This window comes from Macaca nemestrina, chromosome 6, assembly GCF_043159975.1.
Source record: "Macaca nemestrina isolate mMacNem1 chromosome 6, mMacNem.hap1, whole genome shotgun sequence".
Lineage (NCBI taxonomy): Eukaryota > Metazoa > Chordata > Mammalia > Primates > Cercopithecidae > Macaca > Macaca nemestrina.
Genome location: NC_092130.1, coordinates 151,326,840 through 151,353,500, shown reverse-complemented (window position 1 = coordinate 151,353,500; position 26,661 = coordinate 151,326,840). Strand labels below are relative to the sequence as shown.

Here is a 26,661-nt window from a genome sequence, read left to right as displayed (position 1 = left end):
TATATATATTTCATTTTGGAATGTATTAATGTTTTGGAAGAACAATCAAGGGGAAACCCCAACAGTCTGTTCACTATAACAAAGATAAAAACAAATCAAAACAAACACCACCATCACCATCACACACACAACTCACACCCCTCAAATATATTATTCTTGGTAGAACTGCAGAGATTTGTCCCTATTAAAACCTTGAAAGACATAAAAGCAATGGTTGCTAACACATCCTCACTTAATTATCTACTTCAATTGGCTCAATAGACAGATGGGACTTGGAGAATGACAGTAAACAATCATCAGTTTAATTGGGTGGTGAATCTCATTACAGCTGCTGTCCAGATGTGGTCTCCCTAACGGAGAAAATTAATAAGGTTGCTTGTATCTTGTATATCCATTGATGAGATCAGATTTTTCCTCTCGTCATAAAAATTACTAATGAGAGAAGGAAATGTTTTTGTAAGGCAGTAGTGTAAGTACATATTTTACTCTACTCTTTATTTTATTTTTATTTTTTGGTACCAAGATGGCCGAATAAGAACAGCTACAGTTTACTCTACTCTTAGAGAATGCATCACCACTTCATTTCTGTTCCAAAACTGAGTTTCCAGGAAAAAAAAAAAAAAAAACCTTTCACCATCTCAGATAATATTCATCTCTTCAAAATTTTGATGACATCATCACTGGACAACCTGGAGAGCAACTGTCCAGCTGTTCTACGTTTGTAAGGCTATGGCGAAAACAAGTGTCACAAAAGACAGAGATGCTTCTCTGAATAAATAGCCCACTAGATCTTTAAAGTTTCTTGGGCATCCAGTGGTCAAGGCTTGAAATATTACTTTTTAATTGATGAACAGAATGGTGTACTTTATCTGTTCTGGCACTGATTACACTAAACTTGAGTGGGACAATTACATTTTGAAGAAAAATATATCCTATTTAGATTTACTTCTTTTACCCATTTGTTGAGTATGGGAAAGACAGGTCCAGCTCTGAATGCATTCAGAGGATGAGAATAAATTCTGACTTCTCTCACAGTGGTGAAAGCATTTGACTATATGGACCTAATGGTTATGGATACACAATATCCATTTGTTTATGAAAAATTACACATGGTATTGAGCCCACGACAATCCATAAAATTGTAAATAAAGACTCATTTTAGGTCAATACCTTGTCTTTTCTTGGGTTTTAGTACCTGGTTTTCTATGGGTAAGCAATGTGAACCTTAAGTAAACATGAAATTCATTGTATCAATTTCAAACTTACCTTGAGCCACCCAGTAATTAAATTAAGTACTATTAGTTTTAATGCAAATTAAAGGTGTGCAAAAATGGCTAAGCCCAGGCATCTGAAGATGTATGTATGCTGCATAAGCAGACTCTTTACTTTCCTGCTGTGACTTTTGGTAAACATTTGCCACAATAGAAATTATTTTATACTAGTTGACTAATGAAGGGAAAACAACAATTCAAGTTTGATAAACAAAAAAGCTTCACTTAATTTATTCCAATTAGTCAGAAATATTGTGCTACCAATTTATAACCCAGCTTGTTAAAATCTTCAGAGGGCATCAAATATATCATTCAGTGGACTTATATTTAAGCAGTATATCTTATTGTACTCAGCTTGAAATATAAGGTTACCAGATTAAAACAGCAAATACATTCAAAGAAGTGACTGAAGATTTAATTTACTGAAGGATTGTTGAGTTTAAAGGTTGAGGAAATCTCAGAATATTTATTTATTACCAAGAGCCCAGTTTCAGTTCCATTGCTATTTCCAGCCTATGGATCATAGCCATTATATTGTTCAATAATATCAAGACCACTCATAACTTTTGTATAATTATATATTTATTAATATATGTATATATTTATTATGGCAGATATTATATATATATTCATTTATTTAGATATATATTTATTAAGTTAAATATAATATATAATTAAATATTTATAGATGTATCATTTATATATTTATATAAATATGTATTTATACATTTTTGGTCCCTGATAATGGTAGAGGATAAATGAATAACTTTTATGGTCTAACTCCACTCTAAATTTTGGGACTCCATATCTCCATCCCTCTATCTTTTTAAATATCTTTTTTTTAGAGCAACCCAAAGAAGTTCAAAAATTTAAATTTTATTTTGTTATATTGCCTTAAGGTCTATGTTTACATCAACTAACCAGACAAATGTAGTCTTTCCCAGGCACTTGAAATAACACACAGAAACCAGAAACACCCTTTATTTTACCCTAACACACATTGTTGTAATTATTCCACAAGCTTATTATTTAATATGTACATTATAGAAAAGGTATAATTTGAAATAAATTATGCTAATGACTGTGTCATAAATTTAGGCAAATAATCAGCAATTTAAATCCTGGGGACATAGGAAAATGGAAACAATAATTGTAAGAAGACAATTTTAAAAATTTGAAAACAGCAAGTTGTACAATAAAACAATAAACAGCAGAAATTAACTTTATGAAACTCAATAAAATTGGAGCTGGAATCAAAAAATGGGAGGAACTGAAAAAGTAAATCACAAAATCTCAATTTCACGAGTAAAAAGTTTATTCCTCCTCATTTCGCTGACATTAAAAACATTAAAAACGACCCTCTTATAATCATTATCAGTAAGTTTAAACCAGTCAATTAAATAAAATTAAATACAGTGGACAAATCCATAAAAAAGATAGAGCACAACATAGACACACACACAAATGCACAATCTTGTTGTAAATATTTGTATAAATTATTATGTTTTTAAGGTTCTTTTTTCACTTGACTATTTTATGTCTCTCTGTATATTGTAGTATGCCCACATTTTAAATTTTTCATGACTTATGGAATAATATGCGTGGTGTCTACTTTCTGTTATTTCAATGTCACCTGAGGAATATTTATATAGGTTGTGAATGATACCCTACTAAGTTTTTAATGTAGGTAATCTAGTTTTGAAGAAATATATACAAAAAGAGTTTTCTAAATATTAGAAATAAGGGTTTTTTTTTTCTTTTTTCAGGTAACATAGGAATCCTAGCTAATAATTAGAAAATGAAAGATATTTTCCAATTCATTGCAATTTAAGTCCTATCTTGAGTTTGGAAAGGCCACAAATCTGGAAAAATAATTTAAGCAATAGAATAAGTAACTTAGAAGTATTTATTTGATTATAACTCAAAGAATAAAAGGGATATTTATGAGTTTACATTAATAAAAACTACACTGTTAAGTAGACGAGAATGTATATTTCTTAAAATAATTTTAAGTAGCAAATGTTAAAGAAATTTAGAAAATAGCAAATTACCAAAACAACACAGTAGTAATTGCTGCAGCTTCTCTGATAAATTACTACAGTTAATGATATTACTGTGTTGGTTTAACATATGTCTTCAAATTATGTGATACTCCTTCAGTGAAGAGTTATAGCTTAATTCCCCCTCCTTCAGTGTAGATTGGTCTTAGTGACTAACTTCCAAATAACAGAGTATGGGAAGAGAAACATAGTAACCTTACAGTGAAGAAAACAGACAGATATTGCCTTAAACAGGTAATCAAAGTTAATATCATTAGCAATAAGTTGTGTCAGTACCACACATCTGATAATAATCATTCAATCAGAATAATACTTTACCTTGATATTTCTTCCTAAGAATCCATACCCTCAGTCTATTCAAGCAAAAACATTGGAAAAATCCACACTGGAGAACAGTCTACACATTTCCTCATCAGTACTCCTCAAAATGCAGTTGTGAAAGACAAGAACAGATGTAGAAATTGTCAAAAAATAGAATACATCATGGATTCGATCCTAGAACAGAAAAAGATCATTGGTGAAGAAACTGGAGAAATCCTAAATGAAGTTTCTAATTTTTTTCGTAGATTGTCTCAATGTTAATTTCTTAGGAAAAGTGTAAGTCAATACTCAGTATTATCCTTGCAACACTTTCATAAATCAAAAATATTTCAAAAAATAAAAACTAAGTGAAAAAATACATGATTTTATTAAAAATCCAGGATTCATTCAGAAAATACACTTGGCCAAGATTTATGAAAGCCCTGCCAAAACAGTGAAGGGATACCCTCTTTTTCATGTTATCAAAATCAAATCTCCCATCTCCCACGTTGTCATCCAAGTTACCCATTTGGTCTTCTCTCTCATGCGGGTTAGCCTTTATGTTAGGAAGTGTGCTGCTGATAAAGACATACCCAAGACTGGGTAATTTACACAGGAAATGGAGTTTAATGGACTACAATTTCACATGGCTGGGAAGTTCTCAAAATCATGACGGAAGGCAAGGAGTAGCAAGTCACATCCTACATGGCTGGGGCAGGCAAAGAGAAAAGAGCTTGTTCATGGAAATTCCCATTTTCGAAATCATCAAGTCTCATGAGACTTACTCACTTTCATGTGAAGAGCAGAAAAAACACCCACCCCCATCATTCAATCACCTCCCACTGGGTTCCTCCCATGACACGTGGGAACTGTGGGAGTTGCAATTTAAGATGAGATTGGGTGGAAACACAGCCAAACTATATCAGTAAGTGTCCAAGTTAATAATGTTATCATCTGAATTATGTTTGTGTCAGCATTCCATTTATTACACAAGTTATAGAAAGAAGACAGTAAGTTCTGCTATCACACACTATTTTTGAGAATGAGATTTTATTCAAATGTAATGGATGTACTAGGGAACAACTGGAGCATAAAGTGAAATCATGTTTACTTATCTGCAAATTCAAGAGATACCCTAGGTGAAAACAGAAAACTTCATCTAGGTGACTCATAGGAATATACAAGCACATGTATACATCAAACATATACTATTTACCATAGCAGTGTGTGTTATGAGCCACCCACTTCTGCTGTTACAACTGTCTATCCAATTTCGGATAAACTTCCTTCCACCACCCCAAAATGACTCACCCATTTCAATTCTTCCACTTTTCACATCCACAAGCAAATTTCAAGTATTTTTTTTAGGTCTATAGTTATATTTCTTGTGTTTTTAAAAATGTACTTCTTAACTATTTAATATGTGTGGAACCATTCTGCTATTTTTATTATGTTACAATAATTTGCTTTTTTAAATGTATCACTGACAAAGTTGTTGGGTATTGTGCCCTTAAATCCCATTTTCCCAAAACCTCATGGTTTTATGACATTATTTTTGATAGCACATTGATTTCTATACACATGGATTTTGCATTACAGAAAAACTGACTGAATTGCTATTAATATATAAAATGAAGTGGTATAGAAAGTGAGTAAAACGAGAGAGGATGAAGCAGAACAAATGAGTGGAGAGGGAAAGAGAGGAAAGTAACATAGAAAGAAACCTCTAGGCTCTCTGGTGGGGAATTTAGTATGCGTTAGCTTTTAGAGATAAAGAAAAGAATAACTTAAGGATTGAGGGATACATCGTCCATAGGAAGAGAGTAGTGTGGATGCATTTGTGGTGGGATAAAAAGTACGATTCATATGTGTGAGTGGAAATGAGTACTGTAGAAAGATGAGCCCCTGGTTAGCTTTGTTCTATCCACAGAGCATTACATTCATCTATAGTGTAATTATTAAGCTGTGCTAAGAATTTAAATTTAGAACTCTTTGTTTATCTATTGACTATAAACTTTTTGAAGTAATAACATTTAATTGAATTTGTATATTCCATGTATAATCTCAATGCCTTTTTAAGATCATGTCTGATGCATAGGGTATCAATAGATGTATGTTAAGCATATTAATAAAATGATATAGGAAAACAATGCTGAAGATTTTTGAAATGTAAGTTTTGGAAGTCATGAAGGTAACATTAAATGTTCAGTTCAATCATCTATAATGACAGATCAACTGACATATATTAAATTTTTCTAATGTGGCCCACAGTGTTCAACAAGACAAAGTTAAAAAAAAAAAGTAGGAAAACAAGATTTCTTCTAGAGTAGCAGAGAATAAAACATGCTAGGGAAGTTGGATAAACTCTCAAATGGACTTTGATTCGTGTATCCACTTGGTACATCAGGACACTGATATGGGTTGAATTGTGTTCCTCTCAAATTCATATGCATAAAACCCTAACCCCCATATCTCAAAAGATGGCCTTATTTTCAGATAGAAACTTTACAGACATAATCAAGTTAAATGAGGTTATTAGGGTGGCCCCTAATCCAATATGACTTGTGTTCATATAAGAAGGAAAAACTTGGACAGACATATATTGACAGAACAGTTAGTGAAGAGACATAGGGGGAAGTCAGTCATCTGTAAGCCAAGGAGAGAGGCCTAGACCAAACCTTTCTTTCATAGTCCTCAGAGGAAACCAATTCTGCCAATACCTTAATTTTGAACTACTAGTCTCCAGAATTGTGCAATAATATATTTTAGTTGTTTAAGCCTCAGAGTTTATAGTCCTTCATTATGGCAGACCTAGAAAACCAGTGCAAACACTCTGTCAGATACTATATGTTTTTTTCCAAGTTACATTCCAACCCTCTCTAGATCTTAACAGTTTTACACAGAGCTAAGAACCTAGAAGTTATATTTTGGAGACATCCTTGACAGCTGATTTCTACTTAGTTGCTGTGACTAGGAGTCTCCTGATGGAAATTTGGAAGGGAAGATAAAAGAAAACAGATCATTTCTTGCTCTGACTGTGATAGAAACATCAACAGCAGATTTTGGCACCTCCAGGAATCTGTGGGCTCCAACATCCTTATCAGCAGTGGCAACAGGAAAGGCTCCGGCCACACAAAGCTGCAAGTAAAGGCTTGTGGGCTAGGGTGATCGCAGCTTCTACATATCTGTGAAATATGTTTTCTCTCTTTTGCAACTTCAGGGCTTCCAAATAGGTTGTTGACCAAATCCTTCTATGCTTAAAATGTCCAGAGGGTTTTCATTTCTCCTGCTTATACACTGATTGGTGCAGAATAGTCTCCTTGTGTAGTGAATAGAATAGAGACCATCACCAACAAAGAAGCAACTTCGAGAAGGGAAATTGGCACATAGGCAAGAAGGTATACAAGGTTACAGTTTGTTTTAGTAACAGAATATAATAAATTCAGTTTTTTTAAGAAGGATCTTTGCTCTTGTCACCCAGGCTGGAGTGCAATGGCAAAATCTCAGCTCATCGCAACCTCCGCTTCCCGGGTTCAGGCAATTCTCCTGGGAGTTTGGTTTGTGTCCTCATGTCCCTTTCCCCTTAACTTGTTTTCATAACTCTTCTTCAAGTTTGAACTTCTATTTTATTTTATTTTTTTTAAACTGAGTCTGGCTCTGTTGCGCAGGCTGGAGTGTAGTAGCTTCATCTCAGCTCACTGCAAACTTGGCCTCCCAGGTTCAAGCAATTCTCCTGCCTCAGCCCCCTGAATAGCTGGCATTACAGGCATGTGCCACAACTCCCGGATAATTTTTATGTTTTTAGTAGAGACGGGGTTTTGCCATGTTGGCCAGGCTGGTCTTGAACTCCTGACCCCAGGTGATCCACCCGCCTCGGCCTCCAAAAGTGCTGGGATTATGGGCATGAGCCACTACACCTGGCCAATAAATTCATTTTCAATAGCAGCCTATGTTTAATAAATGTGTTTAATAGTGAGATTGGTAATACAGGAGTAAGCCACAACAGAAAGGCCAGCATAAATAGATCAAGGATTTTGATATTTCAGTGACTGTAGTTTGTATTATTTTTTCATATTTGTCAACCCTTTTACTGTTATAAAATCTCAGTGAGGAAGGCCAGGCAGGTATTATTATCTCCATGTTACAGATGAGCAAATAATAAGTCAGTTGAATTTAACCAGTTATACTGCTAATTCAGTATTTGTTATTAACTGTTGTTCTTCATTTTTCACAATTAAAAATTAACAATTATTTGTACTTTTAGTAGTAGTTGTCACTACTCCTTGTCTTATATCGACTTGGTTCTGAATATCATTTCCTATAAAAATCACCCATCAACCTTTAATCCAATTCATTTTCCCAATAATAGGCTTTAAATGATATTACAGTTTATTTTCATATGCATTTGCATAAATATTTCAAAGAATCATTTTAATGCTCTAATAATTTACATTTGCGAAGATACATTTTAACATAACATAAACCATATAAACATTTTCTTCCTGAAGTGAAGTGACATGTTTTGATGATATATCCAGGTTGTATATCAAATAATGTTCCAATCAGGCAAAGAAGTAGAAAAAAATAGTTGAAACATGTTAATCTTCAATCTCGTTTGTATTTTTTCTTGAATTTTTTAAGCCTTAAATTTACACAGACATTGGACAGTAAATTCAAATGTAAAATGTCTTAGTATTAATAAATTATATATGTAAAGAATAGAAAATTTCTTTTATGCTGGTAATTTATTTGTAGGATATTAGTCTTTCCATAAATATGTTCATTATAAATTGATTTGTAGTAGCTTTCAAGAAATGCTGTGGAAGCTAAAAGTTGCTCTGTGTTACAAACTTTAATTCACCACAGGTGAATGTACTTTAGGAAGATACAGATAGTTGAAAATACATCCTTGAAAATCAGAGACCATGAAATATATACATGGGCAACACTCAATCTTATAAGAATTGAAGGGATAGAAAATGTGTAAGAAAAAGCAGGAATTATATTTCTATAATTATGGGTATGCCTGTAAAAGTAACCTATCCCACCTTATATGTCCCTTTTAGAAATAATATGTGTACCTGGAAACATATTTGATTTCCTGAGAAGAAGTTAAACTGATAGAAAAAGTAATAAGCAGACTAGAGTTATGGTCATAGTTTAAGAGGACATGTAATTTATTAATAAAAATGGGTATTGTGAAATGATACTAGCCATGGCAATAAATATTCTAAAACTAATTTATATGTATAAATAGTTTTTATATTTCTGAATACTAAGAATTAGGAAAGAAAATTTTGGGTTTCAGTGGGCAATGAAACTTTCTCCATTGGGAGGAAACACTGAATTTATATTCTGGATGAGTCACTAATTGGGTAAACTCAATTGAGCCATTTAAACTCTGTAAACTAAATTTCTTATTTATAAAATATAGGATATAATAGAACCTCATGAATATTTGTATTCATAAATGAAATCCTGTATTAACATATTTAGATTTAGATTTAGCAAGTGCTTAATAAATATTTGCTATTAGCTTTTTTTCAAAATACCTTTATATCTATTTATAAAAAGAGTTATATATGGTGAAAATTGCTTGAAGGAAAAAGCACAGTGATGCTGGAAATGATAAAGCACCAATTTTAGCATGCTTCATTAGATTTAGTTTATTTTGTCCCTAAAGTCAGCCTTAAAAAATTAGAAATTCTGACCTCAATTATTAACTTTTCTTTACAAATTTAAATTCATTTGCACTTACTACAATTTGAAAATGTTATTAACTATTTTACAATAAAGTCAGAGGAAAAGCCTGTATATAAATTTAAAGAGTGATTAGAATATATATAATTTAACTTTTATTATTCTATTTCTTTTTTTCTTTTTTTTATTATACTTTAAGTTATGAGATATATGTGCAGAACGTGCAGGTTTGTTACATAGGTATACAAGTGCCATGGTCATTTGCTGCACCCATCAACCCACCATCTACATTAGGTATTTCTCCTAAAGCTATCCTTCTCCTAGGCTCCCTCCCACCGATAAGGCCCCAGTGTGTGACATTCCCCTCCCTGTGTCCGTGTGTTCTCATTGTTCAACTCCCACTTATGAGTGAGAACATGCGGTGTTTGATTTTTGGTGCAATACTAATTGTATTTTTCTTCTTTATTTTTTGTTCTGTTTGACACCAAAATTAACTAAATGTAATTAATTTGGAAGTAAAATTAATATTCTATTAGAAGATGGTGGGTTGGTGGACAATCACTGAACTGTGTAAGGCAGATTAGAGTAGTCTGAGGCTATGGGAGGGGATGTTAAAATTTTCAATAAGGAAGTGAGGCTAGGTCTCAATGAGAAGATACTACTCTTAAATATTATTTTAGTAGTGGTATGTGTTCAGAATGTGAACCAAATGGATTTCTGGTAGAAGAACATCATAGCAGAAGAGAAAACCCAGTACAGAGAACTCGATGCAGAATTGTGCCTGAACTATCTGGGAAATATAGACAAGTTCAATTTGACAGAACAAGCAATAGACGAAAAGGAAGTAAAGTAAGATAGACCACTGGGAGCTAGAGGAGAGAGTGGGTGCAAGTCAGGCAGAGCCTCTGGTCTCTTACTGCCAGGATACAAGATATTGTTACAGTTAAAGCACAGATACTGGAAAAAGACTGCTTGGATTCAAATCCTATGCTACCATGCTTAGCCAAGTAATCTGGATCCACAAACTGATTTTCTTTGTCCTTTAGATACTCTATTTGTAAAACTGTGATAATAATATTGCCGACACCATAGAAATTTTTGTAAGTATTATTTTGCGGAGTGAAATGGGAAGCTGTGGATTTTGAGCAGAGTAGTGTATCATCTGACTTACGTTAAAAGTTTACTATGACTAGAGTGAGGAAAGCATGAAAAAGCAAAAACAAGAAGGGCACTGAAGGGAGCTATTACGATAATTCAGCTGAGACAGAATGAGTGTCTTGTTCTAGAAGTGGAAGTGTTGGGAAATTTTAGATTTTACACATATTTTGAAGAAATACAAATAAAAGATCATGACAGGTTGGCTATGGAATATGAGAGAAAGGCAAGAGTTAAAGATAACTGCAAGGTTTTTCAACTGATCAATAGAAGCTGGGATCAATTGAAATGGGGGAAGACTGGAAGATGGGAAAATGAGAAGAAAGAAAACCAGTGATTTTTGAAGGTGGGAAATTTGAGATTTTTACCAAATAGTGATTGAAGAGCTGAAAATAGCTATTAAATGGTAAGTTAGAAATGTGTGACTCATGTTTAGAAGGTAAAATACTGCTTGCAATATAAATTTTAAAATGTCCACATAAAGATGATATTTAATACCATAAAATTACATGAGTTCACCAAAATAGTAAATGTAGATGCACACACACATGCACACAAACATACAGTTTATATATAGTTTGAGTATCCCTTATCCTAAATACTTGAGACCAGAAGTGTTTTAAATTTTGGATATTCTTTTTCACTGGATATTAAACACTTACAATATTCAATATCCATAATGCAAAAATCTGAAATCCAAAATGCTCCAATGAGCATTATATCAGCTCTCAAAAAGTTTTGGATTTTGGAGCATTTTGAATTTTAGGTTTTTGGATTACAGATACTCAACACACACACACACACACACATTTACGTATGCATAAAATTTGTATATGTGTGTATTTGTACAATTATGCATACTTGTGCGCATACGTACTTGAATATAATTGAATTGACATGTTTTACAATATATATCACCTGCAAGAAAAATGTGGGCACGCTAGTGTTTTCTGTTAAGAATCAGGCAATGTCTTCAAATACACAAATGTATTCTAATGCAACCCTGTCATGAGGTACATTATCTGGCAAGTGGTAGATACTTTTATAATAGAAAAAGCCAGCATCTATTTCTGAATCATGGCTTATGGCAAGAAAGGACAAATTGAACAAGAAGTCAATAGAGCGAAGCTGAACACAAAATCTCTCCTTCTGTGAAACATTGACCTGCCATGGATGTCACATTCAGATTCTTGAGTAGCTTCAAAGTGTCACTCTGAACCAGCCGCACCATCAACTGGAAAGACTGCCTCACAAGTCAACCATACCACTAATAATGTATTTCTAAAGAGATGCATGAAGGTAGGAAAAGCCACCATCTGTTTTTTTGGTTTATTGCAAATAATTTGCTTGGCGACATACTGGGACTACCATGTCAAACAAAAAGATATAATGTAAGACACTTGAGAAGATATCCACTTGGAAGACAGGTGAGAAGATACAGCAAAATCATGAAGAGTTTATTTTAATGACCGAGAAAATCTACCTAGTGCAGCGAACTAACAACCAATGCAAGTGTAAGTTTCAAGGACTGACTAGCACATGAACAAATATGATAGCACTGAAAACTGAGATTTTCAAAAAGGATATTGAAAAAGGAAAGACACACACATGCACACACACATACAAAAACACATTGTGGTCGGCCTTTGAAAGTCATTTTTCTTGAGGAACATGTATCACTAATGAGAAACACAAATACACAGTTATCTCTTTGTAATACTGCTTATAATGTGTAGTGAACTAGAGTAATATAATTACAGTTATTTATTTTTTCTGAAAAAAAACTAAATGTTCTGGATAAATTTTTAATTTAAACAAATTGCACTGTACTTTACAAAAAATGTTGGATCATTGTAGATGCCAGAAGTGAAGAATATTCTGAGACCTAGACAGAGAGGTAAATAAGTTAATAAAGCAGTAGCCATGTGAAGTTATTGAAATAGTAATGGTTAGAGTAGTGAGCTTTCATGCCTACAAAAATCCTAAAGAATTGGTACCAGCAAAGACCTCTAGTATTAGTGATAAAAGAATGAATTGAATCTCTCACCAGATAAAATGAAATTTACCTGGCCATGTGTGTGGGAAGAAATTCTCAACAGAAAGCAAAAGAATAGCCCTGCAACTTTGACGTGTTTGAACACAGACTTACACTGTCCTCACAATGTGGGGATACCACAAGCTGAGAAGCTGGCAATTAAAAAATGATCCTGGTGTGGTGAAAACCCTTGGGGGGGTCTACGAATCAAATGAAAAAATTATCCGGAGGAACGTGTTAGTTCATGTAGGATTTACAAAGGGGAAAATCAAAAGATGCCATATTAAGATGAGATCATAAGCTCAAAATAAAAAAATTACAACATTCATAGTAAGTGAAAGTCAACAGTCAAATGTACCAGGAGACCTCAAGCTATTGGCCTTAAACTCAAAGTCAACGCCAATGTTATGCCAAGAGCATAACATTTTAGAATGACAAAAAGAAAAAAAACATTAACACACACAAGCACACTTGCGCATAGCCTAAGTCTCGTTAAAAGGATTGAAGAGATAACAGAGTGTCTTTTCACGAAATGCAATGAACTTGAGAAGACGTATCTTAGTTTGTCAGTGGAAAAGCCAAGATGGTAGTTAATATACCCCAATACATTTTCCAGAAACCATAGTAATTGGTGACAGTAAACTTTGAAAGGTGAAGGAAGGTAACCTTAAAACCAGAAGGGCTAGTTAAAGGCCTAATTTAGAATAAATTCTACCTAACGCTTTCTCTTTCTCTTTACTCCATGCATGCAGGAGATAGCAGTTTCTCTGCTTGAAAGAAGATAGGAATACTATTCCGTTATGAAAAGGAATGAAATAATGGCATCTGCAGCAACTTGGATGGAACTGAAGACCATTATTTTAAGTGAAGTAATTCAGAAATGGAAAACTAAACATTGTATGTTGTTACTATAAGTGGGAGCTAAACTAAGAGGATGAGAAGGCATAAGAATCATACGATGGATTCTGGGGACTTGGAAGAAAGGGTGGGAGGAGGGTGAGGGATAAAAGACTACAAATTGGGACAGTGTATTCTTCTCGGGTGATCAATGCACCAAAATCGCACAAATCAACACTAAATAACTCACTCATGCAACCAAACACTTCCTTTAGAGAAGATAGGATTATACTCTAGAGAGCATCAAACAAAAATTATCTGGCCTGAGATGAAAACCTGAATGTTGGGAGAACATCCTGTTCACAGGGAGATTAAGGGCTAGCCAAATATTTCTACTATTTGATGGTCTAATTGTTAACATTTTATTTAAATGAGTGATGAGAAATGGGCATTATCTTCTCTAAAATGTATGACAAACCCAACATCAAATTAAAAAAAAAAAAGAAAAATATCATCAGCAGTGATTTTCACAATGATAAGTGGCAGAAAGATCATCATCATCCTACAGTAAAGAACGCAATGAGCAAGTATCCCCACATGCATTTACTTGAACTTGTTGTTTTAGTACCCCTGTCTTGTACACGAGAGAATAGATCAAGAGCACCAGGAAGAAAACTACTACAAAAACAGAAACTAAAGTAATTGGGAAAAAAAAGAAGCAACTTGATATAATTAACTTATGCATGTAAAATAAATATTACTTTATAGACTTAAAGAACACTGTGTCTGTTAAAAAGAATCAGATATAATATATATTTCACATATTTTCTCACACAACATTTAATGGAAAAGGTGAAGGCAGATAGGCTTGTCTTGCTGCTGAGCTCAAAGTGAAAGCATTCATTTTTTTAATCATAAATACAGTCTTAGATGCCCTAAGGTGCCCTCTGTTAGGTTAAGGAAGCTCCTTTCCTGTGGAAGTTATACCACATAGGTATTAATATAGCCACTCTGGGCCACTTTAGGTTAGTGTTCACATACTATGTCATTTCCCAATATATTAGTTTCAGCTTGAGTATATCTATGTATTTAAATTGTGTTTCTTGTAAGCAATATATAATATGGCCTTACTTGTTCATTATGTCTGGCATCTTTGCCTTTCAGTTGAAAAGCTTAATTCAAACATATACAATTAAGAATTGATATGTCTGATTTAAGTCTTTCATCTTGCCATTTGGATTTCATTTATCTGATTTTTTAAAATGTTTTTCTTTATTTGTCTTCACTGTTTTCTTTGTTGTGAATATACCATATATTGATTTAACTATTTATGTTTCTTTTCGTTATGCTATGCATTTTAATATGCAAATGTTATTCTATTTCATAATCATTTTAGCAACTTTAGATGAGTAAAACAGGTTTATTTTCTTCCAAGTTTTGTGTACTTGTTGTTTTATATTTTACTTTCTTTTGCAATATAAACTCTCTATTTTACTTAATTTAAAATAATATTAAGCCATTAATAATTTTACAACTCTACATATGAAAGAATACTAAAAAATTGTGTTTTTACATTTTTGTAGGTATATTCTTTTAATGGAGCTTTTACTTACATAGTGTACATCTGGTTGTTAGTTTTTCCCTTCATCTTGAGGAACTTTTTAACTAATTTTTGTCATAAATTTATTGGATGAAATACTGTGAGGTTTTGATTGGAAATATTTTTGAAACCTGCTGAAATTTAAAGCAATACCTTTTCTGAATATAAAATTTTAGGTTGAAATTCTGATTTATTTTCTTTCTGCCATTTTGAAATTCTATTTTCTTTTCATCTTTATTTTTTTTCCTGATCAGAAGTCACTAGTCATTTATTTTGTTGTACCACTACAAAAAGACACATGCACATGTACTGAGTACTCTTTTATTGCCCCTTGAGATTTTCTCTTTTTCTTTGGTTTAAATCACTTAATTTATAATATACAAATAGTACATCTATTTGTATATTACACAAATAGTACATCTATTTGTATATTACACAAATAGTACATCTATTTGTATATTACACAAATAGTACATCTATTTGTATATTACACAAATAGTACATCTATTTGTATATTACACAAATAGTACATCTATTTGTATATTACACAAATAGTACATCTATTTGTATATTACACAAATAGTACATCTATTTGTATATTACACAAATAGTACATCTATTTGTATATTACACAAATAGTACATCTATTTGTATATTACACAAATAGTACATCTATTTGTATATTACACAAATAGTACATCTATTTGTATATTACACAAATAGTACATCTATTTGTATATTATAAATTGCTTGGAGTTTTACTAAAGTTCGTGTATATATAATTAATATATTTCATCTACTGGGAATATTCCCATTCCTTATATCTTCCAATGATTGTCTTCTTCTTTTTTTAAATATATTCTTCTGGGATACTAGTTACATAGAGGTTAGATAATGTGATATTATAGCACATATAGAGACATATTTTATTTTATTTTTCAACTTTCATTTTAGAACCAGAGTACATGTGGAAGTTTTTACAAAGATATATAGTGTGATGCTGAAATTTGGAGTACAACTAAATCCATCATCCAGGTAGTGAGCATAGTACTCAATACGTAGTTTTTAAGCCCTTGCCTCCCTCTCTTACTCATCCTTCTAAGAGTCCTCAGTGGACTATTGTTCCCGTCTTTATGTCCATGTGTACCCAATGTTTAGCTTCCACTCATAAGCGAGAACATTAAGTATTTAAGGTTTTCTGTTTCTATGTTAATTTGCTTAAAATAATGGTATCCAGCTACATACATATTGCTGCAAAGGGTATGATTTTCATTATTTTTAATGGCTGAGTAGTTGTCCATGGTATATAGATACCATATTTTCTTTATTCCATCCACCCTTGATGGGCACCTGTGTTGATTACGTGTCTTTTCTATTGTGAATAGTGTTGTGATGAACATTCAAGTGAATGTGACTTTTGGCTAGAATAATTATTTTCCTTTGGGTATATACCCAGTAATGGGATTGCTGGATTGAATGGTAGTTCTGATTTAAGTTATTTGAGAAATCTTCAAACTGCTGTTCATAGTAGTTAAACTAATTTACATTCCAACCAACAGTGTATTAGTGTTCTCTTTTCTCCGCAGCTTTGCCAACATTTGTTATTTTTTGACTTTGTTTGTTTGTTTGTTTTTAGATGTAGTCTTGCTCTGTTGCCCTGGCTGGAGTGCAGCGGCATGATCTCGGCTCGCTGCAAGCTCCACCTCCTGGGTTCATGCCATTTTCCTGCCTCAGCCTCCTGATTAGCTGGGATTACAGGCACCGGCCACCACGCCTGGCTAATTTTTTTAGGTTTTTAGTAGAGATGGAGTTTCATCGTGTTAGCCAGTTTGGTCTCGATCTCCTGACCTCGTGATCCACCCGCCTCAGCCTCCCAAAGTGCTGGGATTACAAGAGTGAGCCACCACGCCCCGCCTATTTTTTGACTTTTTAACCAAAACCATTCTAACTAGTGTGAGATGGTACTGCCTAGATACATTTACAGATTCAACATTATGCCTATCAAATTACCAATGTCATTTTTCACAGAATTAGGAAAAAAATAATAACTATTTTAAAATTTATATGGAATCAGAAGGAGCCCAAATAGTCAAAGCAATCCTAACAAGAATCAAGCCAGATACATCACATTTCTTGACTTTAAACTATATTACAAGGCTACAGTAACCAAAAGAGCATGGTTCTGGTGCAAACGTATACATAGAGATCAATCAAAGAGAAGATAATTCAGAAATAAAGCTGCACGTATACAGCCATTTGATCATCAAATTAAGCAATAGGGAAAGAAATCCTATACAATAAATGATGCTGTGATAACTGACTATCTATATGCAGTATAATGAAACTGCAGTCCTACCTATCATCTTATACAAAAATAAATTCAAGATGAATTAAGACTTAAATGTAAAACCTCAAACTATAAGAATCCTAGGAGAAACATCTGTATTAACTAATTATATTAATCCATTTGACCATGCTTTAAGACCTGTATTGTGTAATTTTCTATGAAATTTTCAAATTATGTTTACTACTTTTTATTAAAAAACAAAAAGGTATAATAAAAGTTATGGAATAACTAAGGAAACCCAAAAAGTGTTCAACTAAAAGCATATTTTAAAAATCTTTCAAACTCTATTTGTGTACATCTATTATTTCATATACTTTGTTTCACCTGTTGGAAATCAATTTCATTTTTAAATCCACATTGGCCCACATCAATAACTCCTGAATTGAAATCTCCACTGTATTAAAGGGCACAAATAATAAGGGTCATCTTAAAGTGCTAATTCAATTACTTAAATATTTAATGGTATATGCTGTGCCTGTTTCTCACCTCTGCATCAATAATTTGTGAGCAAGTGGTAGTGTCACCCTATTCTAATGTGGACAGGCAAATATTAAACCATAAAGTTATAATTAAGATAAAAAAGAAAGTTTCCAAAATTGCATGGGGAAAGGGAGTTTTTACAGGAAAAAAATTTGAAAATGTAAATATACTTTGTCATTCAACCGTGATTATAGATTTTGTTTTCATTGCAAGGTACCTTTTCAATGTTTCCTTAGACCTTTTATTAATGTGGAAAACTACATTAATGAATGACTAGCCATCAGTGTTTTTAATTTTACAAAATGGATACCTTAGTGAATAAAAATTATTTTCATTTTCCTACTAAGAATTTTTAAGAGAAATAAAGGGAATAAATACGTAAAAAAAAAAAAAAAAACTTGTTAAATAAGTTTAAAAATTAGTCTTTAACATTGTTATCCTCTTTTCATTTAAAAGTAAATGAGGATAAATATATATATATGTGTGTGTGTGTGTGTGTGTGCGTGTGTATATATATATATTAGTATTGTCTATAGTAACTTTGGTAATAAGCCTATACTATATATTGTCTACATACATGAACATACAAATTTAATTATCTATCTTCATTAGGTGTTAGCTTTCACAATTAATTTCATTTTATTAATTATTATATTATTTGTTTTAATAGATCTGAAATATATCAAAGTAACAGAATTCCCTTTTTTTTAAAATTAAAATACCAAGATGTTGATCCAGGAACTATTATAAATATTTTTAAAAGATAGCATATTAGGTATTCATAAATATTTATTCCTGTGTTAGAAAACAAAATAAAAAGGTGCAAGGTAAATGCAGAAAAAATATTTTTAAACAACTTAATCTACAATTAAGATGTAATTTACGTATCATAAAATTTACCCCTTTAAAGTGTATAATCCAGTGATTTTTAGCATGATCAAAAAGTTGTACAACCATTACTACAGTTTTAGAGCATTAATACCTGACAAAGAAACTCCACAACCATTAATAGTCATTTCTTATTTATGTCCTCACTATAAACTGGACCAGGGCAATCACTTATCAACTTTCTGTTGCTATGTATTTGTCTATTCTGTCTTTTTAAAAATTAATCTTATCTAACTATAATTATGTATTCTTTGACCAAGATGTCCTCATGTCCCCTTCCCCTTAACTTGTTTTCATCACTCTTCTTCAAGCTTGAACAATTATTTTATTTTATTTTATTTTATTTTGGTGGAGTCTGGCTCTGTCGCTCAGGATGGAGTGCAGTGGCCTGATCTCAGCTCATTGGAACCTTGGTCTCCCGGGTTCAAGAGATTCTCCTGCCTCAGCCTTCCAAGTAGTTGGGATTATAGGTGTGCGACACCACACCTAGCTAATTTTTGTGTTTTTAGTGGAGACGTGGTTTCACCATGTTGGCTAGACTGGTCTTGAACTCCTGACCTCAGGTGATCCACCCACCTTGGCCTCCCAAAGTGCTAGGATTATAATTCTACAGGCATGAGCCACCATGCCTGGCTTCAAGCTTGAACTTTGAAAGGGATAATGTGGCATTGCATATCTGGTGTCAAAAAAATGAAGTTGATTGCATAAAGCACAGTGCATTAGACAATTTGTGATGGCAGCTTCCCCTCCTGTTTGTAGGGAGCAAATATTACAGTATCATATGAAAGGTAGTAGTAGATTGATCCCAAAGGCACCAATGTTCAAATACATGTAAACATGGCACTTGATCCTCTTTTTTTTTTTTCCTACCAAAATTGACTTATTTGAAATACATGTGTATTTTCAGGTTGAGTAGTTTAAATTGTGTTTTCAGAAGCTGTTGCTGTAACCTCTGCAGTTATTGTTTTATGGAGTAGCTATACACTTGGAAGAATCTTATTCCCGATGTGGAAATACCATATTCATACCAAACCAGAGAATTTTCAGAGAAATCTTCAGCAGCTAAAATCCATAATAAGGTATCTGCAGAAAATCATTTTCAAAACATACTACTTTATTTTACAGTATTTAGTAGATAAACAAAATGGGATGTGTTGCCACCCACAGAGTACATAAAATACTAGGTAGTTGGTACCAATTTGTCTTATAGCTGTACTTCAAAGTGCCTTAATTTATCATTTAAAATTTTATTTAAACTATACTGCCACAGTCTTTTAACTTATTTTATTCTTACCTGATAACCAGAGGGAAACTGTATGTTGGTGTCACTAATCACATTTAACTAAACAAACAAACAAAACCCTCCAAAGACTCATGAAGTTTTATTAGTCTACTATGATGGGAGAAGGAAAACTGGAATGCAAAGTCTATGTTCATTTCAAGGTAACTATCTACTGCTGTTCCGCTCTCTGTCTTAGAAACTCAGTAAGAACTAGTGCTTAGTTTTGAGAAATATTTGGGTGAAATGTCTACAAAACATTAAAAATCTATTATGTTAATTGCTTGTATTGATTTTGTCATGTAATATGCTTAGAATCATCTATAATTAAATATATGAGAGCACTTTTGTATATTTTTATATTTTACTTATTTTCTCCTAGGATTTTTCTCTTTGAGAGCACGAACTTATACAATAAAAAAGTCCATCATCTCAACATTAAACGCTAATTATTCTGTGCATCTTCAGCAAACAAAATATAATGCATGATACTAATGTAAGGGATACTGCTTGTTAGTATGAGAATAAATAATGTCACAGATAAGTAACAATAACAACAGTGTTTATAGAGTGCTAATAATGTGCCAGAATACTTCTGTGTGACACACACACACACACACACACTATATATATATATATATATATATATATATATATATATATATATATATATAAACTCTACATTCTTAAAAAAAAATTAGAGTGATCCTATTGGTATCCATCTTCTAGAATTGAGAAATCAGAGTCCAGATAAAAACAAAAGCCATCTGCCCCGTGCTCTTATCTCGACCTTCATACTTACCTGCATGTTTTGTCCAATTCCTAAATCTGTTTCTCTCCAATTTGCAAGTGGATTGAAGCAAGACTTCTCTGTACCTCTATAAAAATTAGCAATTTCTGGCCAGGCGCAGTGGCTCACGCCTGTAATCCCAGCACTTTGGGAGACCAAAGGGGACAGATCACTTGAGATCAGGAGTTTGAGACCAGCCTAGCCAACATGGTGAAACCACGTCTCCACAAATATACAAAAATTAGCCAGGCATAGTGGTGGGCACCTGTAATACCAGCTACTCCGGAGGCTGAGACAGGAGAATTGCTTGAACCTGGGAGGCAGAGGTTACAGTGAACAGAGATCATGCCACTGCACTCCACCCTGGGCAACAGAGTGAGACTCTATCACAAGAAAAAAAAAATGCAATTTCTTTTTACTTACATCCAAACGTATCATATTTTCTGTCATTTGGCTATATCACTCTAGGCTCCTTGACCTTATTTATATTTGCAGCCCTAGTTCACGCTTGGGAAAGAGCATACTCAATTAACTGTGATTGAACCATAAATGATAGTATGAATGTTCAAATTTTATAGAAAATCTTCTAGGTCTGAGCATGATATAGATACCATGAAAGCAGCATTTAGCAAAAACTATCAAAATTTCACACAGACATGGTGATTATATTTGTTACTAAGCACTTAGATACATTAATATGGTCTTGAAGGATGACATTTTATCTCAAGTTATTTTAGTTTTCTGGTAATTGAGGTTTAAAGTAGACTATACTCTTTTCATAATGATGTAAATGTCATTGCATTTCATTCTCAAAAAGCCTAAACTTAGATCTAAGATTGTCAAAGTGGTTCAAAATAAATCTTGCTTCATATTGTTTAATTATGTTGAGTCATTTCTGCTTTTAATTAACATGTTTATCAAATATTAAACAAAGTTATTCTGCTATTCTTACTTGCTTTCTCTGTCTGTCAGTATTCTGCTTCCACTCTAAATATCTAATCCTTCATGATTTCAGTTTAATCATAGACTGAGATAGTTAAAAATATAATATTTCTTTGCATGATCAAAGCCATTTGAAAGAAGCCCAGGAATCATAAATCATCATCCAGCTCAGTCTCATAATTTATTTAACAGAATTAATTTTACCACTGTGAAGGAAACCAAATGATTTATTGAAAAATTACATGGGCATCTTCTAAATAATCTCAATGTACTTTTGTGGTTCAACTCATCACAAATTCCTCTACAATTAAAAAATAATATGACTTCTTTATTTTAGGGAGCTTACTGGAAGTCACAGGCATTTAAGATGATGGTACAATACAATATGTTGAACATTAGAGTAAGATTACAGATAATTCCACAAATATGCAGTTCCGTTAATACAGACACACAAATGAGAGACATCAGTACCAATTAGAGACATGACGGGGAGAAAAGGAGAAGAGACAGTGGTATAAATGAGAAAGAACAAGAAAATTAAGTATATGAGAAAAGAAATGATGTGGTGAGTTCTAAATTTTTCTATCTAGGTAGAGAAATCTAGGAGTTGAAAAACATGTCAGAATCTCAAGGATTGTTTTACCCAGGAAGTATATTTGGAAATGTAATTGACATCAGCAATAAATTACAAGGGACACGGGCAAATTGAATGAAACAACCAGTTAATGGCTAGAAAAGGGAATGCTAGGGAACCCTAGTATTTAAGAAACATGAAGAGGAATGCTTGAAAACGTCTAAGAAGAAAAAGTCAGCCAGGTGCGATGGCTCACTCCTGAAATCCCAGCACTTTGAGGGGCCGAGGTGGGCGGATCACAAGATCAGGAGTTTGAGAGCAGCCTGACCAACATGGTGAAACTCCATCTCTACTAAAAATACAAAAATTGGCCGGGCCTGCTGGCGCGTGTCTGTAATCCTTGCTACTCAGGAGGCTGAAGCAGGAGAATCTCTTGAACCTGGTAGGCAGAGGGTGCAGCGAGCCGAGAGCGCGCCACTGCACTCCAGTCTGGGAGGAAGAGCGAGACTCCATCTCAAAAACAAACAAACAAATAAACAAACAAAAAAAGTCAGAACGCTCTTGAAATTATTTCATGGTCACAAAGTTTCCAAGTTATCAAAGAACTGAAAAGTGAAAAGTTTTGCTGATGTCAAACCATTTACATAAGAATTGAAAAGTTTTGGGGATTAAAATAAGAACTTTCTTAAGAATTTTGAAAATAAAAATAATTCAGTAGATTATCTTAATATGGTTATTTTGTACATTATTTTATATGGTCATGTCAATAGAATTTTAATCCAATTTTATTCTACTAATTTAAGGAGCAAATTGAAAGACACAGAATGTAAATATAAACTACTCTTTCAAAACAAAGGATGAGAAGAAAGAAAGGATGAAAGGATGATAATTGACCATTGTCAGTTCCTTTACTTGGCAACAATAACCTATTTTTTATGCATATTGTTTCTCTTGAATCCAGTATCTTAAAGTTTCCTCCTTAATTTAAATTTTCCACTATAAAGCCCATTCACAGAGACTCTGCACTTCTTTTCCTCCAAGGAGACTCGATATTTCCATATTTGTCCTCATTGTAGAGTGTGTTTTTCTCATGTAATCCCTCTTTCAGAGGTTTTTCAATATAAAAATCAAATGAGCTCCCAGTGTAATCCTTGGTGAACATGTAGGTAAATAACTATTCAAAACAGCAGGCAACAAATATTGATTACATTACATTTAAATTCCTGTATATATAATCTGATTTCCTATTTCATATCCCTAAATATGAAAATATATAATATATAAATATAAAATACAGAAGTTGCAAATGTATAAATGTCAAGTTAAATAATAAGCAAAATGTAATCTAAAAACTGAAGAAATTCCCTTTAAATTTCCTGCCCAAAATATCCTATTTGATAAATTTCCTAGTTAGGAATTTAACTGAATTATTATTCTTTTAAATATTGTAGTTTTCCTACATAACATTTAGATGATTGTCTTTCATTTCTGAATTATGTTTCTTAATCTTTAAAATACATTTTGTTTAAAAAATAATTAACTTTCCATATACAATTTATATTCCTTTTTTCAGAGAAAAGTTTGAAAAGTGTCAGGATATCAAATTATAGCAAAAATTTAATGTATTAATAATTTTGGTTTTGCTTTTCTTATAGTGTCTCTCTTATTTTTTTAAAAAAAACACCCATTGTTTTCTGCCCGATAAGATAGTAGCTCTATTTTATCTACAAATGAAGAGAGGGATTCTGAAATTGTAAAGTTTTTGTGTTTTCTAAAAGTCAAATGGATGCAATTAAAAACGATTTGGAAGCTTAATTTATAATATCCCTGACCTTTTCAGTCCTTAGTTTTTAAAGACTGAATATTGTGCATGCTGGGGTGATGGTCATGGATTTTTTTTTAAACCACAAACCAAACAGGTCAGATCTTTTTAGGCTTTCACACTTTTTCTGTACCTATTTATTGTTCCTACATTGCATCTTACTTTAATTTTTTTCTGTAAGTTACACAAGAAAGTCTTTGAAAAATTGAAGGGTGAGAGGTGGGGTGAGGGATAAAAGATTGCCTGTTGGATACAGTGTTTGCTGCTCAGGTACAACAAAATTTCAGAAATCACCACTTAGGAACTTATCCATGTAACCAGAACCACCTGTACCCCCGAACTATTAAAATAAAATAAAAATAAAACAAAAATTGATCTCTCTAATGTCTACCTCTTACTCTCACTAACTCTTGTTATTTCACTCATCTATCAGTTTAAGCCCGTGATTACGTCCCCTCTGGTTTCTTTCTTTCTCTCTTATTTTCTAAATCAGCTTTTTCTACCAGAACTCGCTGCAACAATGTAAATATACTTCATCAGCATTATTCAGTATAATGACAACTAGTCATGTGTGACTCTTAAACACTGAAAATGTGGCTAGCAAGGCTGAAGAGCTGAATTTTTAAAATTTTATTTCAGTTAATTACATTTTAAATAACATCATGTGGCTAACGGCTATGACACTGGACAACGAAGTATGACGTCCTCTCATTCTTTCTCATTCTCTCCCTCTTCTATGCCTTGGTTTCTATATCCTCTTGTCTCTGTCTGTATCTAAATTCTGACTCTAGCTACTTTTGCAGACCTTAGGGTTACTTGCTTAATGCAACTGAAAGGCAAAAACAGTATTTCAAGTGCAACCACAAGGCACTGGACCTTTTTCGTAACATTAAGTTTTCCTTGAGCATCTTGAGGAATTGCTGACTGAAACTGTTTGAGTCTTTTGCTAGTTCCATTGTGATAAGCTCTGAGAGGTTTTGTCATACATACACATTTTTCTTTTGGTTATTACTCTTGAACCTCACAAAATCAGAACCTTTCAGGGCACTTTCAAGTTCATGATTCCTGAAGTGAATTTCTTGAAAGCAAATACATCTTATAAATGACTTTAACCTTATTCAGTGTAAGACTACTCATTGTTTTCATTTATTATTATTTTCTTTTTACCCTTGCCAACAATGTTCTTCACATCATTTGACCAAGTCATTCATGGATCTTAAACATTTTGCGTTTTCTTATATTTCAGAGTATACATGTATTAAAATATATTTTGAGCCTATTCTTATAAACCTTAGGACATTTTCAAAATTTGATATGTCTGATATTTTAAAGATCAGTCTAAACTTTGAATTAAGCAACAGAATCCAGTGTAAAATTTTAGGCAGTGAGTAAAATCATCAAGATGGAGGAATAGGAGTTTCAGCACTCATGTCTTCATGAAAATATCAATTTGAATAAATACCGGTTTGCAAAAATAGCTTCACAGGAGCTGAGAAATTCAGGTGAGAGATTACAGTACCTGAGTGGAACACAGAAATAGGAAGAGATGTCTTGAAGATGATAGGAAAAACAGTTTTACATTATTCATGTCACACTTTCCCCAAGCCCATTTGGTAGAGCAGGAAGAGAGTTATCTTCCATGTGGGGGAAATAGATTGAAGTTAGCAGCTGAAGCCACTGCAAGCCCTTGCATCAGACCTGTCTCAGTGTTCATTGCAATAGACTGGCCCCTGGATCAAGCTGGCATCCATAATCCCAGGCTTCATGCTGGTCCCTGTGGCCCTAGGTTCCAAGACCATCTGATACCAAGCAAAGCACTGTGGCCCCTAGCTCGAGGCCCACCTCCATAACTCCAGGCACTAGGGTGGCCCCTGCAGACACAGGCCCAAGGCACACTCTTAAGTCCCCAGGCACTAAGTCAGCCCTTCTCAGGATTCTAGCACCATAACAACCTTAGAATCCCCTGAATTGACTTTCCATAATCTCTGGAGGGGCTAATTGTTAAGTGTTTTATTTACCAAATCTAGTCTGTTAATATTGGAAGATGTGTTTAGTTCTTCAAATCCACAAACACCTATAAAAATAATAAGGATTATGCATAATCGTGGAAACATAACAACACTGAAGGAACAAAATAAGGCATCAGTAGCCAACCTTAACAAAATGAAGATCTACAAAATGCCTGAGAAAGAATTCAAAATAATCTTCTTAAGGAAGTTCAATTAGGTATAAGAGAAGAGAGGTATACAACTAAATTAACTCAGGAATATAATACAGAAACAAAATGAGAAGTTCAATAAGGAGATTTAAAAACATAACAAAGAACTACACAGAACTTCTGGAGCTGAAGAACACAAAGACTGAAAAGAAAACTTCCATTTCAACAGCAACAGCAGACTCATTCAAGTAAAGAGAATAAGCAAACAAAAAGAGAGATCATTTGAATTTACCCAGAGGAGAAAAAAATAGAATGATAAAGTATGCAGAAAGCCTATGAGACTTTTGAGTCACTACAAAGTAAACCAACATGTGCAATATGAGATTCCTGAAGTAGTAGAGATAGAGAAAGGGCAGGAAGCTT

General features: G+C 33.1%; 1 long non-coding RNA gene across 1 annotated transcript; it reads right to left on the bottom strand.

Annotated features, from left to right (window-relative positions):
* Positions 1 to 238: 238 nt before the first annotated feature.
* LOC105473000 (uncharacterized) lies at positions 239 to 25,989 on the bottom strand. Its single transcript, XR_981991.2, has 3 exons — positions 25,923 to 25,989; positions 3,650 to 3,826; positions 239 to 432 (listed from the first exon to the last, which is right to left on the bottom strand). It is a non-coding gene; the product is annotated as an uncharacterized lncRNA (long non-coding RNA).
* Positions 25,990 to 26,661: the final 672 nt, after the last annotated feature.